Source organism: Panthera onca, chromosome D1, assembly GCF_046562875.1.
Source record: "Panthera onca isolate mPanOnc1 chromosome D1, mPanOnc1 haplotype 2, whole genome shotgun sequence".
Taxonomy (NCBI): Eukaryota; Metazoa; Chordata; class Mammalia; order Carnivora; family Felidae; genus Panthera; species Panthera onca.
The window spans coordinates 111338969-111358731 of NC_138348.1; the positions used below are offsets into that span (position 1 = coordinate 111338969).

The 19763-nt window shown below is 38.7% G+C and overlaps 1 protein-coding gene and 1 non-coding gene across 11 annotated transcripts in view; one reads left to right on the plus strand and one right to left on the minus strand.

Moving 5' to 3' along the window:
* Positions 1-19763, minus strand: part of GRIA4 (glutamate ionotropic receptor AMPA type subunit 4) — a 403247-nt gene that overhangs the window by 226781 nt on the left and 156703 nt on the right. The window lies entirely within an intron of this gene.
* LOC132662582 (U6 spliceosomal RNA) lies at positions 13623-13729 on the plus strand. The gene has a single exon (XR_009602609.2). It is a non-coding gene; the product is annotated as a U6 spliceosomal RNA (small nuclear RNA).

Below are 19763 nucleotides of genomic sequence, written 5' to 3' on the forward strand. Positions count from 1 at the left end.
CTATATAAGCCATTTTTTTTTAGACTTAACAGGCATGTGGACTCTGATTCTATATGCAATTTATTTCCTAAATAATTGAGTGAAAACAGATTACACAATATAGATAATATAAAATTTACGAAATGAGGTATTTGAAATGCTTCAACTAACATACGTTTCAGGTAAAGAATGTACATGGGAATTAACAGAAATAATCAAGTTTAATATAAAAATACAGAAAAATAATCTCTTTAGAATATATCAGTGATAAAACGTGACTTTTAATTTTATACTCTAATCATCTATTTCTGAATTGGCCCTGTAAGGTTGTGTTCAGGGACATTTTAAGATACTTTACATGTGGAATAATTTTTTAAACGAGCCATAGTTCAAATCTTCCCTAAGTTAGAATTGATAGAAATGTACCTCTTAAATATCTTTTTCCAAAAATCACAAAAATGAGCTAATTCCCAATGAAGTGAGAAAGACAAGAGTAATGTGCACTCACATAAAATTCTCATGACATGGAATCCTTTTTGGCACAGTATACGTAGGTAAAGAGCCCACAGAGCAATACCCCTCACAAAATTATTTTCTCTACTTTCCAAATTAAAGCTGCAGGCTGTTATAAAGATGGGTGTTTATGCTGTTTTCCTCTAGTACTCGAAGTATACTTGTTTGTTTGATCTTTGTCAGTCATCTATAAAAACAGAATAAACCCTTAAAATAAACTTTAGAAAACAGAGTGTAATCTCTTCTAGGACAATGACTCCCGTGTTTAGATAATAACATCTTCTGGTGTATTCCATCCACACAGGAGACCTTATCCTTTCTGCCACGAATTAAGAATTAATAATTCTAGTTAGGTTCCAAACTCTTAGAAAAGTTTTGGAAGGCAGCTTAAGTAATACACAATAGCATGGGGCCAACACTTAACCCTAGTGAACTGGGCGAAACATGATCATCATAACCACATCGCTGGCCTCTTTTTTCCATCTCCCCGTAAAGCGCTGAGACCAAAGGTTTTAATCAGACCAGACTTCGTAGCATCTGCACAAATTCAGACTTCACGTGCATGCTTGGTTTGGGCTACCCGCTGTACTTGGAGGGCTCCCTTCTCTTATTCTCATTTCTTCTAAAAAGTCCTTTTTCTTCACACTCTTTTGTTCTCCCCAGTGAGTATTACAATCTATTACTTTGAACCTGGTATTTACCCATGTCCTCCTTGTATTTTGTGCTTCTACCCCCTGCTCAATGTAGCACAGTACCAAGCATATGCCACAAGATAGAACATGGTCCTTAAATTCATTTCAATAAGCGCTCCTGTCATGGTGATCTCAAGTACTTCTTTATGCCATTCGGTTTGCTATCCTACAATTTGTGTGCATGTAGCATACAGTAGAGCTGTGATGTAAAACGTGCTCAAAGGAAACAAAAATATCTGTGGCACACACATATTTCCAAAACAAACTAGTACAATACAGGATGGAGAATTGGCTAATGTTGGCATACATCAGAAGGTTGTTCTAGTCATCAACCAATTAGAGACAAAGTCACCTAGAAAATAATTGTCAGGAAAATTATTACTTTGACTTTAAACAAAAATTTATCAAAGCATATCTGGTTCATGTCTTACAGAGTTTAAATCACAAGACTTACCACAGGAATATGAGTAAGGCCTCCATCAGAAAGGGGGTGCATGCTCATACCTCTGCAGGGATGCCCCATTTATACATATGATGGGAGAACTGCTTCTAACACATTAATGAATTCTTAACTTAACCCAGGTTAACCTTATTAAACAATAATATGATGTCTAAAAATTTTACATTTTTCTTTTTTTTTTTAAATAGAAATCTATATACATATTGCAAACTAGAGCCCACGGGCCAAATCTGGCCTACCATCTGCCTTTGTGTGGCTTTTAAGGTATGAATGGCTTTTACAGTTTTAAATGTTTGGAAGGAGAGAGGGAAATAAAAATAGGATTTTGTGACACATGAAAATGATGTGAAATTCATATTTCAGTGTCCATGAATAGAGCTTTATTAGAACACAGACATTCTCATTCACTTATGTATTATCAATGGCTGTTTTTCACTACGACATCACAGTTGAACAGGTGTGACAGAAACCATATGGTCTGAGAAGCCTGAAGTATCTACTCTCTTGTTTCTTACAGTTTGCTGACCCTCAGTATAGATCACCTCCTCTCATAATGAACATAATGTAAAATTTCCAGGTATGTAGTACAAGACAGCGGCTAAAGGCAAGAGTTTGTTGACTAAGAGAAGTAGCTGAGTTCTCGCCCTGTTATTGGCTGCTCTGTGACTTTGGGTAAATTACTTAAGTTCTCTATTTTTTAACTGTCTTAAGAATAAAACAGGATACTAATTCTCCTTACCATTTGGGTTTGGGGAGAGTTAAATATGCAACACACATAGAAAATTACCCCATGTATAATGGCAGTTATGCTGCCCAAAAGATATGCCTAAAATATATGGATGCAGGAAAGTCGAAAATAAAAAGATGGCAAAAGATATACTTTACAAATACGAGCCTCAAGAAAGCTTGTGTAGGTACATTAATGTTGAAAAAAATAGACCTCAAGACAGAAAGCACGGTTAAGGAGAGCGAGGTTCATTACACAGTTTTAAAAAGTTTCAGTTTATACGGAAAACACTAAAAATTCTAAAGAATTCTGTATGAAAATGTATCACATATAAAGCAAAAATCTATAAAAATACTATAAGAAATTGATAAACCTATGACCAAAGTGGGAGATGTCCATGTACAACTCTCAATTAGGTCAAGCAATCAGAAATTTAGTAAAGACACAAAGATTCAAACAACATGTAATGATTATTTAGAACGCTGCAGGCAAAAAAGAAGAGAAACAAAAGAAAAGAAAATACTCTTTCTTAAGACTATCTGAAATATTATTAAAATTGAACATATACTGGAAAAGAAAGTTCTACAAAATTTCAAAGCGCCAGTATCACAGAGAATAAATTTCCTGCCAGAATCCACTAAGTTCCTCGTACCGATGCACACTATATACCTGAACAAATGTGACATATGGATAAACGAAAAATCTGAATAGGCTTCAGAATCACGAAGGAAATTGAAAAGTGGTTTAAAAAAGTTCTTCAGACTTCATGCCAAAATATTTTAAGGCATATTCTACCAAAATATTTGAGGAAAAGCTAGTGTGACCATTATACAAACTCATCTGGAAAACAGGAAAAAATGTAATATTCTGCAGCATATTGCAGAAGGCCAATATAATTGTGCCACAAAATTGCATGTAAGTACATGTGTAAAATGACACGTATGGTGAAGGGAAGTGGTGTGGCTGTATTTTCCGTGCACTCCTCCCAAGTGATTATAATATGGATATGAGTGAAGCTTAAGCAGCCACCATAGACCTTGAAGTGAAGCCAAATGTTGAGGACGATACAGTAACGATAGCAGAAGTGTGAATGCCGGAAGATAATGAAGCTTCCATAACAGTATAGAACAGCTCCATATTATATATTCTTCAGGTGTATACATACATTCATACTTAAACATATATGCGTATGTATACTGTTATTTTGTATTTTTTATTATGTGAAGCCTAAACTCTTCCTATGGATATACAACTCGAGATAGAAACAGCTGTTATCATCTTCCATGGCATTTTCCCTAGAAATACGACATCACACAAGTATCTTCTGAAGTCATTCTTTCCAAATACATAGGGGAGTCTCCCTGACAAGTATCTGGCAAAGTAACATGTACAATTTCTGTGTCCTTCTGAAGATGCTAAGGCACAGAGGTGACGTGTATGAGGTCGGGGTTGCCGAGCGCTCGCCCTGGCAAGGACAAGGAAGACGGACTTGAGAGGCCACCACTGGAGTCAGGGAGGGAGCTGGTGGGCGCAGGAGAATGAAGAGGCCTGAGGCCTGAGCACAGACTCCAACACTGTCCCTCTCAAAGCCGTCTTCCACGCTCTCACTGGAGGAGGGGCGCACTGGCATATTTCTATGTGACACACATTCAGCAAGGTTGATGACCGCTTGCCTATGACTGCATGAAGGAGAAACAGGAGCGGGGCGGGCTCTTCCTTTCCTAGCCTCCCAGGCAGAGTATATCTCTCGGATAGTTTAAGGGGGCAGGTGATAGGTCGACTCTTGGAATGTTGAGATTTTTAGACACAATGGTTACTATGAACATGAGTCTCCTCCAAGAGTGAGGACTGAGCTCTATCTAAACATAGATCTTGAAGTCCCCGTCAATATACGTGAAGATGAGACCTTAAGATCCATCCTTTCCTATTTACTGAGCGTGACTACATGACAGGTACAGTCCCTGATCAGGGAAACCCAATGAGCAAGACAGAGTCCTGGCCAGTGTGGATCCTACAGAGTGTGGTGACAGGGCATGGAATGAAAGAGACAGAACACTGTGTGTGATACGGGGAACAGAGAGCGCTACGGGAGCACATGGAAGGGGCTTAACACTTGAGGGCAAGTGTGTAGAACAGACTTCTTGGAAGACACTATGCTCACACCTGAAGGATGAGTGGGAGTCACACGAGGAAACAGAGATGTGCACTAAAGGCGGAGGCTGCGGGAACGGTACGTGCAGAGGTGTCACGTCAAGCACTAGAATCGAGTGGAACATGGTGACTAACTACAAAGCGTTATCACTTGAGTAAACCTGACCTCTGGCATAAGTTTAGCACTGTAAGGATTTCAGCCTATATTGTGCACTGTTATTACATTAACATTTGTTCCATTTTTATAGTAAGGGAGAGAGAGAGAAAGAGAGAGAGAGAGAGAGAGAGAGAGGGAGAAGGAACAAGTGGGGGAGGGGCAGAGAGAGAGGGAGAGAGAGAATCTTAGATTATCTTGAGGCAATATGTTTAGTCAGAGCTCATAAAGAAAGATCTTCCCCCAGATCTTCAGTTAAGCAGTTTTTTTTGTTTTTTAAATGGCTAAGTTGTCAGAAAATAACAAGTCATTTGCAGACTTACGGCTTTAGAAAGGTGAGGATTGCTGAAAAGATGGAGCCAGTCCAAAAGCTTTACAGTTTCTCTGTCTGAGATAAGAAAACTGCTAAAACATGATACCCACATTACATCAATCTAAGGATCCTCCAGGAACATGCTCCCTCCCGTTAGTCCTCAGACGTGGCTAAATAACTCAGCTGGCAGGTTGAGTACATGCTCAGGGGTCTATCATGATACAATTTTCTATACGAGTTTAGTATTTCAAAAGAAGCATTAATATAGTGACCATGGGGGGGGGGGGAAACAGAGCTCTGTTGGGACTTCCATACAACTGTTTATAATTTGTGTGTTTGATTTTTATTTTATTTTTTTAATTTACATCCAAGTTAGTTAGCATATAGTGCAACAATGAATTCAGGGGTAGATTCCTTAAGGACCCTTACACATTTAGCACTTCACCCCTCCTAAAACCCCTCCAGTAACTCTTTGTTCTCCATATTCACGAGTCTCTTATGTTTTGTCCCCCTCCCTGTTTTTATATTAGTTTTGCTTCTCTTCCCTTATGTTCACCTGTTTTGTCTCTTAAAGTCCTCATATGAGTGAAGTCATATGATATTTGTCTTTCTCTGAGTTATTTCACTTAGCATAATACCCTCCAGTTCCATCCACATAGTTGCAAATGGCAAGATTTCATTCTTTTTGATTGGTGAGTAATACTCAATTGTATATATTTATACCACATCTTCTTTCTCCATTCCTCCATCGATGGACATTTGGCCTCTTTCCATACTTTAGCTATTGTTGATAGTGCTACTATAAACATTGTGGTGCAAGTGTCCCTTCGAAAGAGCACATATGTATCCCTTGGATAAATACCTAGTAGTGCAATTGGTGGGTTGTAGGGTAGTTCTATTTTTAATTTTTTGAGGAACCTGCATATTGTTTTCCAGAGTGGCTGCACCAGTTTCCATTTCTACCAGCAGTGCAAAAGAGATCCTCTTTCTCTGCATTCTTGTCAACATCCGTTGTTGCCTGAGTTGTTAATATTAGCCATTCTGACAGGTGTGAGGGGGTATCTCATTGTGGTTTTGGTTTGTATTTCCCTGATGATGAGTGATGTTGAGCATTTTTTCATGTGTCAGTTGGCAATCTGGATGACATGTCTTTTGCCATGTCTTTTGTCCATTTCTTCACTGGATTATTTGTTTTTTGGGTTTAGTTTGATAAGTTCTTTACAGATTTTGGATACTAACCCTTTATCTGATATGTCATTTGCAAACATCTTCTCCCATTTCATCAGTTGTCTTTTAGTTTTGCTGACTGTTTCCTTCACCATGCAAAAGCTTTTTATTTTGGTGAGGTTCCAATAGTTCATTTTTGCTTTTCTTTCCCTTGCCTCTAGAGACATGTTGAGTAAGGAGTTGTTGTGACCAAGGTCAAAGAGGTTTTTGCTTGCTTTCTCCTCGAGGATTCTGATCACTTCCTGTCTTACATTTAGGTTTTTCACCCATTTTGAGTTTATTTTTGTGTATGGTGTAAGAAAGTGGTCCAGGTTCATTTTTCTGCATGTCGCTGTCCAGTTTTCCCACCACTACTTGCTGAAGAGACTGCCATTCTTATTTTGTCAAAGATTAGTTGGCCATACGTCTGTGGGTCCATGTTCCAGTGATGTGAGTGTCTGTTTTTGTGCCAGTACCATACTGTCTTGATGATTACAGCTTTGTAATACAAAGTCCAGGATTGTGATGCCTCCTGCTTTGGTTTTCTGTTTCAAGATTGCTTTGGCTACTCAGGGTCTTTTCTGGTTCCATACAAATTGTAGGGGTGTTTGTTCTAGTTCTGTGAAGAATGCTAGTGTTATTTTGATAGGGATTTCAGTGAATATGTAGATTGTTTAGGGTACTATTGACATTTTAACAATATTTGTTCTTCCTATCCAGGAGCATGGAATCTTTTTCCAATTTTTGTGTCTTCTTTAATTTATTTCATAAGCTCCTATAGTTTTCAGTGGGTAGATTGTTCACCTCTTTGGTTAGATTTATTCCTAGGTATTTTATGGCTTTTGGTGCAATTGTAAATGGGATCACTTCCTTGATTTCTCTGTTTCTTCATTGTTGGTGTATAGGAACTGATTTCTGTGCACTGATTTTATATCCTGCAACTTTGCTGAATTTAAGAATCAGTTCTAGCAGTTTTTTGGTGGAATCTTTTGGGTTTTCCATATAGAGTATCATGTCATCTGCGAAGAGTGAAAGTTTGTCCTCCTCCTGGCCGATTTGGATGCCTTTTATTTTTTGGTGTTGTCTGATTGCAGAGGCTAAGACTTCCAATACTATGTTGAATAACAGTGGCGAGAGTGGACATCCCTGTCTTGTTCCTGACCTTAGGGGGAAGCTCTCAGTTTTTCCCCATTGAGGATGATATTAGCATTGGGTCTTTCATATATGGCTTTTATGATCTCAAGGTATGACCCTTCTATCCCTCCTTTCTTAAGGGTTTTTATCAAGAAAGGATGCTGTATTTTGTCAAATGCTTTCTCTGCATCTATTGAGAGGATCATGTGGTTCTTGTCCTTTTATTGATGTGATGAATCACATTGATTGTTTTGCAGATATTGAACCAGCCCTGCATCCCAGGTACAAATCCCACTTGGTCATGGTGAATAATGTTTTTAACATATTGTTGGATCTGGTTGGCTAATATCTTGTTGAGGATTTTTGCATCCATATTCATCAGTGGGGTCTTTGTCCGGTTTTGGAATCAAGGTAATGTTGGCTTCATAGAAAGAGTTTGGAAGTTTTCCTTCCATTTCTATTTTTTGGGACAGCTTCAAGAGAATAGGTGTTAACTCTTCCTTAAATGTTTGGTAGAATTCCCCTGCAAAGCCATCTGGCCCTGGACTCTTGTTTTTTGGGACATTTTTGATTACTAATTTGATTTCTTTACTGATTATGGGTCTGTACAAATTTTCTATCTCTTCCTATTTCAGTTTTGGTAGTGTATATGTTTCTAGGAATTTGTCCATTTCTTCCAGATTGCCCATTTTATTGGCATACAATTGCTCATAATATTCTCTTATTATTGGTTTTACTTCTGCTGTGTCAGTGTGATCTCTTCTCTTGCCTTATTGATTTTATTTATTTGGGTACTTTCCTTTTGATTAAACTGGCTAGTGGTTTATCAATTTTGTTAATTCTTTCAAAGAACGAGCTTCTGGTTTCACTGATCTGTTCTACTGTTTTTTTGTTGTTGTTGTTTTTTCTCAATAGCATTAATTTCTGTTCTAATTTTCATTAGTTTCTGTCTTCTGCTGGTTTGGGGTTTTATTTGCTGCTCTTTTTCCAGCTCTTTAAGGTGTAAGTTTAGGATGTGTATCTGAGACCATTTTTCCTTCTTTAGGAAGGCCTGGATGCTATACACTTCCCTCTTATGACCACCTTTGCTGTGTCCCAGAGGTTTTTGGCTGTGGTGTTATCATTTTCATTGGCTTCCATGTACTTTTTAATTTCTTCTTTAACTTGTTGGTTAGTCCATTCATTCTTTAGTAGGATGTTCTTCAGTCTCCAAGTATTTGTTACCTTTCCAAGTTATTTGTGGTTAATTTCAAGTTTCATAGTGTTGTGGTCTGAAAATACGCAAAGTATGATCTCGATCTTTTTGTACTTGCTGAGGGCTGATTTGTGTCCCAGTATGTGGTCTATTCCGGAGCACATTACATGTACACTGGAGAAGAATGTATATTCTGGTGCTTTAGGATGAAATGTTCTGAATATATCTGTTAAGTCCATTTGGTCCAGTGTGTCATTCAAAGCCATTGTTTCCTTGTTGATTTTCTGTTTAGATGATCTGTCCATTGTTGTAAGTGGGGTGTTGAAGTCTCCTACTATTATTGTATTATTATCAATGAGTTTCTTTATGTTTGGGATTAATCAATTTATATATTTGGGTGCTTTCACATTTGGAGCATAAATGTTTACAACTGTTATGTCTTCTTGATGGATAGACTCCTTAATTATGATATAATGCCTTTCATCATCTCTTGTAATAGTCTTTATTTTAAAGTCTAGATTGTCTGATATACGTATGGCTACTCCAGTCTTCTTTTGTCAACCATTAGCATGGTAGATGGTTCTCCATCGCCTTACTTTCAATCTGAAGGTGTCTTTAAGTCTAAAGTGGGTCCCTTGTAAACAGCATATAGATGGATCCTGTTTTCTTATCCATTCTGTTACCCTGTATCTTTCAATTGGAGCATTTAGTTCACTGGCATTCAGAGTGAGTACTGAAAGATATGAGTTTATTGCCATTATGTTGCCTGTAGAGCTGGGAGTTTCTGGTGGTGTTCTCTGGTCCTTTCTAGTCTTTGTTGCTTTTGGTATTTATTTATTTATTTATTTATTTATTTATTTATTTAGTCTTTTCTCCCCTCAGAGAGTCCCCCTTAAAATTTCTTGCAGGGATGGTTTATTGGTCATGAACTCTTTTAGTTTGTCTGGGCTACTTCTAATCTCTCCTTCTATTTTGAATGACAGCCTTGCTGTACAAAGAATTTGTGGCTGCATATTTTTCTGATATAGCACATTGAATATATCCTGCCATTCCTTTCTGGCCTGCCAAGTTTCTGTGGATAGGTCTGCTGCAAACCTGATCTGTCCTCCCTTGTAAGTTAAGGACTTTTTACCCCTTGCTTTCAGGATTATTTCCTTGCTTGAGTGTTTTGTGAATTTGACTATGATATGCCTCGTTGATGGTCAGTTTTTGTTGAATCTAATGGGAGTCCTCTGTGGTTCCTGGATTTTGATGTCTGTCTTTCCTCAGGTTAGGAAAGTTTTCCTCTATGATTTGCTCACATAACTCTTCTACTCCTTTTTCTCTCTCTTCATCTTCTGAGACCCCTATGATTCTGATGTTGTTCCTTTTTAATGACTCACTTGTTTCTCTAAATCTTAAATCATGCTCTTTTGCCTTAGTCTCCCTCTTTTTTTCTGCTTCATTATTCCTCAAAAGTTTGTCTCTATGTCGCTGATTTGCTGCTCTGCCTCATCCATCCTTGCTGCCATGGCATGCATTATAGATTGCAGCTCAGTTATAGCATTTTTTATTTCATCCTGACTAGCTTTTACTTCTTTTATCTCCACAGATAGGGATTCTAATCTATTTTTGACTCCAGCTAATATTCTTATTATCGTGATTCTAAATTGTGGTTCAGACATCCTACTTGTATCTGTTTTGGTTAAGTCTCTGGCTGTCGTTTCTTCCTGCTTTTTCTTTTGGGGTGAATTCCTGCTGAGTTCTGTGGTTCAGGTTGTGCAGATTGTTGTGTTAATCCTCAAATCAATTTTCTAGGTGTGCAGGACGGTTTAATGTTGATCTGGCTGTATTTCATAGATGCAAGACACAAAAAAACTTCCATGCTGTTCCACCAACTTGGCTCCTCCTGTATTTTGTGTGTTTGAACAGTGCATGTCAATGGGGCCAACGCAATGACCTTTCTAGGGTGCAGGGGCTCCAACGGTCCTACCCAGATCTGCTTGCTCTTCTCTTCACACTGAGCACCAACAATGGGAAGCAAACGTGAATGGAGGACCATGTTGACAGGTAGTCTGTCAGTCAGTCAACAATGCATCTGTCTAGTGCCTTCTACATGACAACCAAACAGACCCGGCATAAATGTTGGTGGAAGGCTGCATATTTACTTTCCCTGCCAGTCCACTTGGGTCTCTTTCAAATGAATGTGTGGAAGGCTGCTGGCACAAGAGCAAGTGTAGGCTCTGTGTGTCTCTAGAATATGTCCAATCTGTCCACACACTGCTTATGGTCCTGCTCCTCACTCCGGCCCCTTCTCTGCCTACGCTTGTTGTACCTTTATGGCATTGTTCTTCAAGAACACTCTTGTTTGGCAGTGTGGTTCTGGTTCATCATACTTGTGGGATTTGAGCACAAGCATGGCACTTCCAGCACCCCTCATTGTAGCTTTATGGCACTGTTCTTCGAGAACCCCCTTGTCTGGCAGTATGGTTCTGGCTCATCATCCTTGTGGGATTTTAGCACAAGGATGGCACTTCCAGCCCTTGCCCTCAACTCCTTCATTCTGTAACCAGGGAAGGTGGGAGGGGACAGATATACACGTGCCTCCCTTTGCCTCCTCTCCCCAGGGAAAAGGGATGGCACACGTAACCCTCTTTATGAAAATACCCACCAGGGTTCCTTCACCCCATGCATGTGCCCCTCCATCCATTATCCCCCCTCCTAACCCGCAGAGGTGCCAGCCTGTGGAATCGGGTTAATGAGGGCCGAAGACAGACACTGCAGTGCCACCAAAGGAGATACTGTAGAGGGAGCAGGGGCTGCCTTGCCAGCTTATGATTACTTTTTCTCCCTCAATTGCAAGTTAGAATCGCCATAGGAAGCTCCATTGTTATGTTTACACATGGTTTTTTTCTTTGCTCTCCCACTGGCCCGGCTCCAGCAGGAAGGCAGTGATACATGCTTGAAACACAGAGTGAAGTGTGTTCTCCTCCTGACAGAATGGGCTAGCCTCACACTTGGCAGCTGGTAACAAGTAAATATTTGGCATCATCAGCCTGATGAAAAATGTAATAAATATCAGTAAGCAAACATATTTAAGTGAGCTATAAAAAACAGTCTAAATCCTAATGAGTTAATTATAAACAAAGATAAATGCCTGAGGTCGCCATGGGAAGTTTATAAAAAGGGAACTCCTCTTCATCCCAGTGAGGGTTTTACAGTTAAAGGTGTTTTCCCTGAGGATTAGGAAATACACTGAAATGAGGCTGAATGTACCAAGCACTAAAGATAAATTTTCATCCCTTCTTGGATAACACCAGGTTAGTGTCTGAAAGATTCTTACTTCTCCTGAATTTATACATCAAAGATCTCTGTTTTGCTAATGTGTTTCTAATTTTGTTTTTAATAAGAAAATTGGGCCATAAGCATTGTAAGTGGCACAATTCATGGGAGATGTGTGCTGGCGTCACATGAACCTGCGCAGTAACTGGAAACTGGGAGGCGGGAAGTCGTAAGCACCCCTACACACTCAGCACTCCTCTGAGCAGCTCCGAGGCCAGGTGACAGGTGCGCAGTCACCCCTGAAAATGTTCCCCATCTCACACCTCTCAGAAAGGAAGTTCAAAGAAGAAGCAGAGCCAGTGATATTATTTTGGTGTGAACTGAAGTCATTACACCATATTCCTTGCACTTTTCTGCTCTGTTATCCCCCTACATTACCTATGGACGTGAGTTTACCACAAGCCCATGCTGGTAATGAGTGACAGAGGACTGAGGTTCCCAGGTCCATGGAACCATGTTGCCTAAACACTCTATGTTGTGATTCAGGAAGGAGGGAAAGAGTAAAAGAATAGGGCAATGTGAGAAGAAATAGAGAAGTGGAGCTGAGAACCCGAAGGGAAGGCAGACGAGCTCTCTGGAGCCATTTATTCAATAGGTTTATTTAATGGAAAGTTAAGAGAGGTATTGTGGAAAGGTATCTCATGCCTCTAAATTTGTTCCTATTTCTGTGATTTAGATCTCGACTCTTTTTGCAAAAGGATTTGAGGCAGTTTAAAAATAAAAGGCATGTATGCAGCAAAACCCAAAAAGTAGAAATAAAATAGCAAGATCTCTGCCCTCCCCACCCAAGCTCCCCTCTCCACCCCCTTCCCTCCTTGCTCTGGCTTCAGCGCAGGGGAGCAGCACACATACATTATGCCACCCACAACGTTGTTTCCTAGGTTTTTCAAAATATGTTATGCTATGTGTAGAATATAGTTTTGTTAAAAAAAAAAAAAAACAGGCCAAAGGAAATAAGCCAAACCAACCCAAATTAAAGTTTTCTACTCTATGTCTTGCCAAATCCATGTCTCCTAGGGACAATTTATATAATGTTATAATAATAATTCATATATTGAACAAAAGATATTCAGCAACCCCTGAAATAACGCTGTGAACCTGGAAACGGCCAATGCGATAAAACGTTGAACATTAAGCATTAAAGAGAAGGATGAAATAAAACAAGAATAGCACCAGCCACTGCTTACTCTGGCCTCCAGAATGGGTGCGTGAAAAACAATGACAGTGATCCTTACAAGTTTTAAATGTTAGGGGCACCTGGGTGGCTCAGTCATTTAAGCATCCAATGCTTGATTTCGGCTCAGGTCATGATCACACAGTTTGTGAGATCGAGCCCACATCAAGTCTCAGATGATAGCATGGAGCCTGCTTGGGATTCTCTCTCTCCCTCTCTCTCAAAATAAATAAATAAATGAACATTAAAAAAAAAGAATTTTTAAATATTAGGTTTATATCTCTTCATCTCTCCCTTGATCATAAATTCATCTTGTGACCCGTGGTGTTGGGAATGGCCATAGATGCATCATAAATATGTACAATTCTGTGCAATACACAGAAGTAAAAAATATTTTCCTTTGAAAACATCTATTTCAAGTGAGAAAATAATGACTTCTTATATTATTTAAATTAACATCTCTTTTTCGCTCAAGGAAAAATGACATCTTGTTAAGTAGATTTGACAAAAATTCAAGGTTTTATAATGCCAAAAATATGGATTATTTTAAAGTGTTTTAAATATTTAGCTTGATTATATCTAAATCAAGAATGTTCTTTTTCAGTGCTCACTTCAGCAGCACATATACTAAAACTGGAATGATACAGGGAAGACTGGCCTGGCCCTTGTGCAAGGATGATACACAATTTCATGAAGCGTTCCATGTTTTTTTTTTTTTAATTATTATTATTTTTTTTTTTCTTTTCAACGTTTTTTATTTATTTTTGGGACAGAGAGAGACAGAGCATGAACGGGGGAGGGGCAGAGAGAGAGGGAGACACAGAATCGGAAACAGGCTCCAGGCTCCGAGCCATCAGCCCAGAGCCCGACGCGGGGCTCGAACTCACGGACCGCGAGATCGTGACCTGGCTGAAGTCGGACGCTTAACCGACTACGCCACCCAGGCGCCCCGAAGCGTTCCATGTTTTTTGCAAACTGGTGCAGCCACTCTGGAAAACAGTGTGGAGGTTCCTGAAAAAACTAAAAATAGAACTACCCTATGACCTAGCAATAGCATTGCTGGGAATTTATCCAAGGGATACTGGAATGCTGATGCACAAGGGTACATGTACCCCAATGTTTATAGCAGCACTTTCAACAATAGCCAAATTATGGAAAGAGCCTAAATGTCTATCAACTGATGAACGGATAAAGAAGATGAGGTTTATATATACAATGGAATACTACTTGGCAATGAGGAAGAATGAAATCCTGCCATTTTAGCAACGTGGATGGAACTGGAGGGTATTATGCTAGGTGAAATAAGTCAGTCAGAGAAGGACAGATATCACATTTCCACTCATATGTGGAACTTGAGAAACTGAGCAGAAGATCATGGGGAAGGGAAGGGGAATGAATAGTTACAGAGAGGCAAGGAGGCAAACCATAAGAAACTCTTAAATACTGAGAACAAACTGAGGGTTAATGGGGGATTGGGGAGGAGGGGAAAATGGATGATGGGTATAGAGGAGGGCACTTGCTGGGATGAGCACTGGGTGTTATATGTAAGTGATGAACCACGGGAATCTACCCCAAAACCAAGAGCACACTGTACACACTAAATTTTAGCCAATTTGACAATAAATTATATTTAAAAAAAAAAAAGGATGTTCTTTTTCAGGCTGCTCCATACTTTTTCATGATAAGAAAAAATTTAATTCAAGGACCACCTCTATAGGAGAATTTTTCATTTTGACTAATATAGGAATTATTTGATACATTAAAATACGGTATCATTAAAAAACAAAACAAAACAATTGAGGCACCTGGGTGGCTCAGTCGATTAAGTATTCAGCATTGGCTCTGTCATGATCTCTTGGCTCATGAATTTGAGTCCCGTGTTGGGCTCTCAGCTGTCAGCATGGAGCCTGCTTGGGACTCTCTCTCTTTCTCTCTGTCCCTCCCTGCTCATGTTCTCTCTCTCTCAAAAATAAACAAAGATTTAAAAAAAACACATGGTATCATTAATAAAATTTGAATTACATGATTAGTTATGAGAGCATCAAAATTATTTGATACATATTGTCAAGGACTTTGTTTTTTTTTTTTTTTTGTTTTTTTTTTTTTTGTTCATAGCAGCTTTATTTATAATAACCCAAAACTGGAAACAGCCCAAATGGTCATCAAGAGATAAATGGACAAATTTTTGTATATCTATAGTGTAATACTGCCAAGAAGGAAGGAAGGAAGGAAGGAAGGAAGGAAGGAAGGAAGGCAGGAAGGGGAGGGAGGGAGAGGGGGAGAGATAAAGAGGGAAAGAGAGAGGGAAAGAGAGAAAAAGACAGAAAAGTAAAGAAAGAAAGAAAGAAAGAAAGAGAAAAAGAAAGAAAGAGAAAGAAAGAGAAAAAGAAAGAAAGAGAAAGAAAGAAAGAAAGAAAGAAAGAAAGAAAGAAAAAGAAAAAGGAAAGAAAGATCAAGGACTTTGATTAAGTCATTCATCCACTTCATGTTTATGGCATACTTATTAGGGGTTACTATGCTACACAGAAAAGATATAAATGCAGCAAGATATAATAATTACTGCTAAAAGATATATTTCTGGGGGAAGAAAAGATATATAAATATACACATAATGTAATGTGAAAATTATTATAAAAAAGGATTCTGCACAGGGTGTTCTCTAAGTTCTTTTCCTACATGAATTGAGAAAAGATTTGGACATCTCGCTCAAACTAAAATATGTTGTTCCAAATGAGCTCATTGTTTAGATACACTGTGTTGTCCCATAGGGTAGGTAGCCATTAGGCAAATGTGGCTACTTAAGGTAACTAATTAAAATTTAATATTCAGATCTTCAGGTTCATAAGCAACATTTCAAACATATTCAATAGCCTTAAATTTATCAACTCAAAAATCTTACCAAAGTTTTATTCCAAATGTAAAAACATCACACCGTGTCTCAAAGGCAAGCTCTTGGCTATCAAACAGAATCTTGTGTGCCATTTCCTAATGAAGCTATAGCAAGTGAGTTAACTTCATCCTAGTACAGTCTTGCTCATCACTGCATTCTTTTTAAAAAAAAACTTTTTAAAATTTAAAATTAAATTTTTTTTTTAAGTTAAAAAAACATTTTTTTAAAAAAAGCAAGGGAGAAAGCAAGGGAGGGGAACAAAGAGAGGGAGACAGAGAATCGGAAGGAAGCAGGCTCCACTCCATCAGTGAAAAGCCAGACATGGGACTCGAACCCGTGATCTGAGATCATGACCTGAGCTAAAGCTGGACATTTAACCGACTGAGCCACCCAGGCACCCCCGTCACTGCATTCTAAATACGTATCAAAGTGTCCGATACAGACAAGGTGAACAATACATTTTTATTGAATGGTAAGTGCATAAACTGAACGAATAAATGGACGAACACTCTCTTCTTCTTTGAGAGGCCGTCAAGTGAAAAGAAGCCGGGAGCGACCTGATAAACAGGATGCTTATGTGACCTACCATCTTTCTTTTTCTGCCCACCGTTTCTGGGAAGGAATTTGGAATCTAATACATATTTATTTATATACAATGCCATCTGGAATATAAAGAAACATTAAAGATAACATGAATGGACCTTAAAGACAATACAGTTCAACCTTCCTCCTTCTCTGTCCCTGTCTCTATTTCTCCCTGACATATGTGGACAAACATACAGGTAGGTTCACACAGTTTACCAAGAGCAGAGCAGAACTTGGAAGAGAAGTCTTACATCAGAGGAAAGAAAATATCATTCCTTTGATGACAATTCATCATAAAAACACTACCTTAAGTTATGACAGAGTGAAGCTCTTGTATTTTATTTTATTTTTTTAATTTTTAAAAAAAATTTTTTTTTAACGTTTTATTTATTTTTGAGACAGGGAGAGAAAGAGCATGAACAGGGGAGGGTCAGAGAGAGGGAGACACAGAATCTGAAACAGGCTCCAGGCTCTGAGCTGTCAGCACAGAGCCCGACGCGGGGCTCGAACTCACGGGCCGTGAGATCGTGACCTGAGCTGAAGTCGGCCGCTTAACCGACTGAGCCACCCAGGCGCCCCAAGCTCTTGTATTTTATAAGATCAGTGTATCACTACAGGGATTAAGATTTCAGAAATAACTAAGTGGATCAATGAGATAACATATTCCAAAATAATGATTTATGACGCATCAGACAGCCATGTTCCACTCAAGATTGTGGAGAAATTCAGGGCCATATTAAGGCAGTTATTTGTAACAGGAAAAATGTTGAAATAAACAGTTAAGGATAACTGAAGATCAGAGAAAAGTACTAAAATGTACTAAACCATCTTATTTCTTGACAGGTGGTTTTGTACATTATAAAAAAAATTCTTATCTTTAAAGTGGATGTGTGCTCTCTTTCTGCATGATGTGAAAATACTGATGACTCTTAGCCAACTATGTTTATGAGAGAAATTAATCAAGCTCACAACTGAAGTTCATACCTCGGTTGGTGATAGTGATACATAATTTTAAGCCCACTATCTAAGAAGAAATAAATTGATCTTGTGATCCTAAACTTATAAAATGAGCACAACAATTTCAAAGGGAGAAAAAATTATTACTGTCTTTTGCAAGTACTTAAATGAAACCAAGAATATCGGGAAGCACGGCCATGTCATGATAGAGTGAACCATCTCAACACCACGACATGGCCACAAATTTCCATTTATAAAATAAGTAAATCACAGAGATGAAAAGTACAGCATAGGGAATAGAGTCGATACTGTAATAACACTGTATGGTGACAGATGGTGACCACACTTATTGTGGTGAACATTGAGTAATGCACAGAAGTGTTGAGTCACTATGTTGTACCCCTGAAACTAATATAACATTGTACGTCAAATATACTTCAGTAAAAAATATAAAGAGCCATCTTCCTGATATGTTATTCTTTCATTCATGCAATTACCCCTTGGGATAAAGGTGTCTGTTTTGAAGATGGGTTGTATTACTCTACTAGAAGGCAGTGCAAAGGGCTGGCTGTTCATCCTGCAGCAGCTACTAGAGAGAATTCAGAAATTTGAGAGCGTGACTTGCATTAGCTGGTTAAAAGCAGGACAGGGAGACAACGAGGAAAAGCAGGCTTTGTTCAGCAAGCCAATAGGAATGTTAAAGGTAACAAGATGCCATATTAGAAGAAACAGAGCTTGTTCCATGAAGGGTTTAAGCCTTGGGAGGCAGAAACTCAGCCAGGAGAAAGATTCTTTCAAGAACGAAATAGGCCTGCTTATACTAGAGAGATTCCTGGACAGACGGGATGGGACATGGCTCAGGGTTGGAGCATCTGATGTGCTACACAGGGGTGAGGATCCCAGAAAGTACATACTAGTGTGAAAGCAAAGCACCACTTTGAATCCCTGTTTGGTAGGGAGGCTGATGCTCGAACGCCTACAACCTTCTTCTTGCCAGAGACTGATGGACCCAGGCACAGAGGGAAAAAGTAAGACACAGGACCCACTGATATTTCTATGAGATCAAGATGTCATAAAATAAGGATCTTGTGCCCAAAGTGACGAACTGAGCTATATCATAAAGAACCACATAAAGAACAGTCTCATCTATATATATCCCAGTATGTATTTCTTTACATCATGATTCAATTTTTTAACATCGTAAGTCAACTTTATTCAGGTGTAATTTTTTTTTTTTTTTTTTGCATTTGACATTCATATGTTACAACTGATGAAGCTATACTGACATATCATTATCACCTAAAGTCCTCGGTTTACATTAGGGTTCACCCTTGGTTTCAGACGTTCTATGTGTTTGGGCAAATGTATAATGACATGTCTACCATTATCATAGTGTCACATCATGATCCAATGCCAGCATCATACTGAGCAACTTCGCTGCCTGACAAATCCTCTGTGATTCACCTGTTCATCCCTCTTTCCCCTTAACCTCTGGCAACCACTAATCTCTTTACTGTGTCCATAGCTTTGCCTTTTCCAGAACGTCATATAGTTGAAATACAGCATGCAGCCTTTTCAGATTGGCTTCTACACTTAGTAGGACTCTGCATTTAAGGTCCCTGCATGTTTTTTAATGTACTGATAGCTCACTGAATAATATTCCATTGCCCGGATGAACAACATTTATTTATACATCCACCTACTGAAGGACATTTTGTTGCTTCTGAGTTCTGGTAATTATGAATAAAGGTGCTATAAGTATCTGTGTGCAGGTTTTTGCGGGGACATAAGTTTTCCACTTATAGGTAAATACCAAAGAGCACGAATGCTACATCACAAGGTAAGCACGTATTTAGTTTTGTAAACAACTGCCACCTTGACTTTCAAACGACTGTACCATTTTGCATTCTCACCAACAATGAACAAGAGCCCCTGTTGCTCTGCATGCTCACCAGCATGCGTCATTGTCAGTCATCTGGATCTTGGCCATTCTAATAAGGTAGTAATACCTCATTGTTGTTTTAAGTTGCCTTATGGTTCAATTTTCAGTGTCCTCTTGCTGAAGGATTTTTCCAAAAGTTAGGAATGAACAGAATGATTTCTCTCATCTATCATACATGCTCTAGGATGCTTTGGATTTTTAGATATTGGAAAATGTCATCACAAGACATGGGTAGGCTCCCATATTTCCAAATGAGAATTACAGCACGTGGCAACCATGCAAAAAATACATTGATGATATTAAGTTTTCTAAACTTGTTACTGAAAGGAAAATTTAGCAAGAAAACCAATATAAAATGTACTAGGACCAC